This window comes from Meles meles, chromosome 16 (genome assembly GCF_922984935.1).
Source record: "Meles meles chromosome 16, mMelMel3.1 paternal haplotype, whole genome shotgun sequence".
NCBI classification, from domain to species: Eukaryota; Metazoa; Chordata; class Mammalia; order Carnivora; family Mustelidae; genus Meles; species Meles meles.
Window position 1 is genome coordinate 55,774,994 of NC_060081.1, and position 6,000 is coordinate 55,780,993.

Sequence of the window (6,000 nt, forward strand, 5' to 3'; positions counted from 1 at the left end):
TGGTTCTAAGCAGAGTTCTGTCTGGGTGTGTGGTGTAGGGTCAGTTACTTAACCTCTCAGAATCTTCACAACTGATTTATTGTGATAAATTCAGATGAAGCCCACTTTGCCCTTTATTTCCTGATCATATCCTCTTCTCTTCCTCCCTGCCCCAGATGGTCTAATACTTCCTTCACCTGTAGAATTAGGGTCTAAATACCTGTTTCATAGGGTGGTGGTTCACATTTGATGATCAGTGTCTGGAAAGTGCCTGGCACACACTGCAGTTGGACTAAGTGCTCATTTCCATTGTACAATTGTGCAGATTCATATACAAAAAGAGGATCTCACAATTATAGGGATCCCACAGGTTGGTGCATTCATTCCTACAATTTCACAGTAGATGGTGGTAAAATGTCATCTTCTTTAAGAAAAAAAAAAATCCATCCTTTAAATGTGACCGATTTTCAGTGATGTAAGTTGTTTCTAATTTGCAGGAAGGCCAGCATTGCCTTGTCTGTTCCCACCCCATCTCACTCATTCCCTCTAAGATTGTTATCACTCTGTCTCCTTTGAATTTTTAACTTATCTACTGAAAACTAAATATTCTTGCAGTGTACCAAATTACACTGTGGATTTGCCTCCCTGTGGCCATAATCACCAGGGATTCTTAGTGGTCTCAGTGTAATGCCTCCAGATGGGAGCTAATAAAATGGCCAATCCTTTTCTTGGAGAAGTTCCTGAGGGGATTGGGTATTTCTGAGTCAGCTTCATTCTTGCATCACCTGCTTCGACAGAGTTTTCTTGCCTTCTCTAATGAGGAAAAAGGAAAAGCAGCAGCAGCTGGTAAGTGGTTTCCTGATCGCATCCTGTGAGTCAGTCTCAGCTTATAGATAAACATTTGTAGACTTACCTAGAAAGGAAGGAGGAGGACATTGCTTTTTTCTGTGTGAACAGTTCTGGGAACTCCACAGTGAATTGCCTATGAAGAAGCTTACATACCCACAGCTCTCCACACTCATGCATACCTTCTGCTCCACCGACTCACATCCCTCCCTCTCAGGATTCCTTACACACTTCACCTTACTGACCAGTCTTTCCAGAGTTATTTGTTTATATCAGATGCCCTTCAGCAAACATGTGGTGTTTATGAACCCTCTCTGTGCTAAACAATAGAGACTGGAAGAAAATAACCCCAAGCGGAAATGTGTTCTTGTCAAATAGAAAAATGGGAAACAAAACTATGTATATGAGAAACTTTTTAAAAAGAGATACTGGAGAGGCGCCTGGGTGGCTCAGTTGGTTAAGCGACTATCTTCAGCTCAGGTCATGATCCCAGAATCCCAGGATCGATTCCCGCATCGGGCTCCCAGCTCCATGAGGAGCCTGCTTCTCCCTCTGACCTTCTCCCCTGTCGTTCTCTCTCTCACTCCCTATCAAATAAATAAATAAAATCTCTTTAAAAAAACAAATACTGGAAAAATCAGGTTGCCGGTCAGCATGGTAGACAAAGCTAACTCAGCCATTTTTGTCCTGCTCTAAATAAATACATGAGGTTACTGGCTAAAATAACAACTTACTTTAAATAAGTAGCCATTTTCAAAGAAAGATATGGAAGTTCCCGGATGGCAGAAAGAAGAATGCAATCTGAAGGTAAGTGGATATTGAAGTCCCAGTGACCCCCTCCCAAGACATGGGGCATGGATACAGATGGGCCACAGAGGCTAGGGCCTAGGGGTTGAATGCCCCCAGGAAGATAGGAGATAGCCTCAGGGACTTTCACAGTAGAAACTGAAATAGGCTGCCTCCAAGAAGAAAAAGGTTGGATGAAAACAACGTATTAACTATAGTTGCCTTTGGGAGGTGAGGTTAAGATTAATGTCACAGGGCGCCTGGGTGGCTCAGTCAAGGCATCTGCCTTCAGCTCAGGTCATAATCCCAGGATCCTGGGATCGATCCCCCGTGTTGGGCTCCCTGCTCAGTGGGGATCCTACTCGTGCTCACTCTGCTGTTCCCCTTGCTTCTGCTTTCTCATTCTCTCTCAAATGAATAATCTTGGGGGGCGGGATAAATGCCACAAAAACTCAGTCTGCAGAAAGGAATCCTAATAAGCTCTTGGGGCAGAGAGAATAGTCAAGGAAGCTTTCCCAGAGGAAGGGCTGCTAGAGCTGGTTAGGGAAGAGGCCCAGGCAGGGACTGCACCTGGGATCAGAACCCATGTCTCCTGGCTCAGTTCTGCTTCCTGGACTGCCTTTGTATAAGTCGTGCTGCCAAGAATCTCTGTCCAGGTTTCTAGCAGTCATTATAAATTTTTTCTTTCTTCGGCTCTCTGGTCCTTTCACCAAAAGCACTTCTGCCTCACACGGATCCCTAGGTCAACTCTAACTGTAGTTCAGCTGTCTAGACTGGATTCAACCAAGCAGCTCTGCTTTGGGTTGAGGCGGGGCTGGGTTCCCGTGTTGATTGGACTCCCGATTTGTTTCCTGTGGTTCCTTCTGGGACCGATGCTGAAATTGGAGCAGCTGCCCAGGGCATACTCTTCTTGCAGGGGCGTGTTGGAGCACAAGAGGCCAAATGAAATCACACAAAGAAAGAAAGAAAGATTGGGAATTTTCCAAAATTAAGGACTGACATTATGCCATAGATCCAAGATGTTTAAAGAACACCAAAATAAATGTATACCCACACGAGGCATGTCAGAAATGCTAAAACAATAAAAGCTAAATGTTAAAGAGAATCTTGAAGACCATACCAGAGAAAAAAATGACATACGACTTAGAGGAAGCAAAAAAAATTACCAAATGACAGAAGACAGTGGAGTGACCAGCGCTGAAAGAAAACCTGTCAACCCAGAGTGAAAATCTTTGAAAATGAAGGAGAAATAAAATCTTTCTTAAAAAAAGATCTGAGGGAATACATTGCCAGAAGACCTATTTCGACTAGAAATATTAAACAAGTTCTTTAGGCAGAAGGTATGTGAAACCAGACAGAAGCATGGATCTGCAATGAAATTAAGAGTGTTGGAAATGGAATAAATGAAAGTAAAATTTTAAATTTAGTTGCTTTAAAATAAGTCTATAGAGGTCAGCAAACCTGTAAAGGAGCAGGTAAATAATAAGTTTTGCATGTCCTATGATCTCTACTGTAAGCACTCTACTGCTGTGGCACGAAATCAGTCTTAGGCAATGGTAAAACTGTGGACTCCTGAGATTTGAATTTCACATAATTTTTATGTGCTACAGGTTAGTCTTTTGGCCTTTTCCCCCCTAATCATTTAAAATTGTTAAAGCCATTCTTGGCTCATGAGCCATCCTTTAGATTGTGTATTTATAGCATATGTAAAAATAAAAAATATGTATACATGTATGGTGGTATATCTGTAAAATGAAATACTGAGTAATAAAAGGAATACACTTGTACATGCATTGATGTGGATTAATTTTAAAAGTTATGCTGAGTGAAAGAAGACTACATACTGTTTGAGTCCATCCATATAAAATTCTAGAAAATGCAAACTAGTCTCTAGTGACAGAATGTAGTTAAGTGGTTCTCTACAAGTGCAGGGTGGGGATGGGGTGCGAGAAGGGGAAGAGAAGGGATTTAAGGAAGGAAGAGATTTAAGAAAGTGTAATGAGGTGTATGACAACAACATGAACGGAAGAGAGGAAATGGGAATCCACTATTACGAGGTCTTTATTGCTGTAAATGAAGCAGGATGTTCTTTGAAGGCAAAGTTGTTAACGAGGTGTGTTGGGAATCCTAGAGGAATCTCTAAAATTGGGTTCTCCACCTCTTTCTCACTCTCAGCCCAGGTTTTGTACAGGGTTCCGCCCCTGGCTCAATAGTGGAACATGAGACCTCAGGTCAAATCAAGCAGCACATAGTGGCCACAATGATTGGTTCAGGCTGAGACCGGTGATGGACATGTGGGACATGTCAAGGAAATGCCAGGACAAAGACAATTCAGCTATATTTCATGGAGTCAGATGTAGAAACTACTTCAGATCTGGCACTGCCAGAGACCAGTTATGACCCAGGACCTGTTGGTGAGCATGGTCAACGGAAAGAGGTGGGCAGCTGGGAGATGGGAGAGGATGCAGAAGGGCAAGAACTTTGCAGTTACGTGAGCCAATAAAGCTTTTTGCCTGTGCTTGTTTGGGTGTGTATGGTTTTTCAGTCACGGGCTGTGTAACATGGTATCACAAATTTATCCTTCCCCAGCTCAGGCATCAAAGTGTAGATTAGCTGGGTTCTTTGGCCTGGGTCTCACTAGTCTAAAATCAAGCTGTCAACTAAGACTCTGATCATTGTCAACTGATGGTCAGACTTCTCTTCCAAGCTTACTGTTGGCCACATTCAGTTCCTTGTGGTGTAGGACTGAGGCCCTCCACACCTGGAGGCTGCTCCACAGACGCTACTGTGTAGCCCTCTCCGCAACATGAAACTTGACTTCTCACAGGTGAACAGGAGAATGTCTGTTGCTTTGAATTCTTCCTGCAGGCAAGGCCTGCACCTTCTTTTAAAGGACTTCCCCTATTTAAGTCCACCCAGGCTGATTTCCCTTCTGACTACTTCAAAGTCAACTGATAAAAAGAGAGATTCGTTATGTCTGCATAATCCCTTTTACCTTTGCCTTGTAACATCACAAGAGCGAAATCCCCATCATATTCACAAGTTCTGCCGCTCCAAGGGATTATACAGCCATGTATACCGTGGAGTAGGAATCTTGGGAACCATTTTAGAATTCTGCCTACCACTGACCTGATGCCCTTTTGCCTTACATTCAGTCATGAGTCAGTTTCTGGAATTTTCCATATTTTACTAGACTTCCAGGTTATCTGACTTATTTTTTTTTTTAAGATTTTATTTATTTGACTGACAGAGATCACAAGTAGGCGGGCCGGAGGGGGGGGTGGTGGAAGCAGGCTCCCCGCTGAGCAGAGAGCCCGATGTGAGGCTCAATCCCAGGACCCTGAGATCATGACCTGAGCCAAAGGCAGAGGCTTAACCCAATGAGCCACCCAGGCGCCCCGTCTGACTTCTTTTCACTTGGCTTTACAATCGCCTGGTTACTTGTCTCTTCCCCACGAGAAGCTGACAACTGAATGAATATTCGTCATCTCCATTCCAGCTCACAACCTGGCACAGGTCTGGCACTCCACAAACTTGTATGGATAAGTGGAGTAGATTCTTATGTTGGGGATGAGGATTAATCTAGGTGACTTCAAAGACCACATTGATTATGAACATTTTTTTAAAGATTTTATTTATTTATTTGACACAGAGATCACAAGTAGGCAAAGAGGCAGGCAGGGGGGCGGGGAGCAGGCTCCCCGCTGAGCAGAGGACACAAGTCTCGACCCCAAGACCCTGGAATCATGACCTGAGCGGAAGGCAGAGCGGTCAAGGTCAGAATGACCACTGAACCATTCAGGTGTCCCGATTATGAACATTCTTTAATTCCACCCTGCTGACTACATGCAGTCCAAATTTGAGTATGGTTTAAGAGGTCCTACCTGATGCCCCATGCATATTTCTCTGCCCTCACTACTATCAAAGTCCCACTTTCTCTTTCATAATCTCTGTGCTGTAAGAACACTAAATCACTTCACTTTTAGACACGGCTTGCTTTCTTAGTTTCACAACAGTGCCTGTGCTGTTTCCTTAGCCTAGAAGTTTCTTCCCTACAACTGACTTAATGGTGCTACCCATCGTCTATATAAACTTAGAAATCACTACTCAGGGTCTTTTTTGTTTTTTTCATCACCCTTTCCTGCTTCTCTCTGGCTGGTGCCCCTCCTTGGGCTTCTCCAACCTTCTAAGCTTCTTCCCTCTTTTCTAGAAATTGTCACCTCTTGTAAATTAAGTCCATCTCTCCCATCACTCTGAGCTGTACTGAAGAGGTTCATTATGTTGGGTCCCGGCAGTGGCCTGCTCTGCGTAAGGACCATGACTAAGTTATTGAACAAAAAAAAGGGTTCAATAATCTCTATTTTGTGATTTGGGGTCTTTCAAGATATT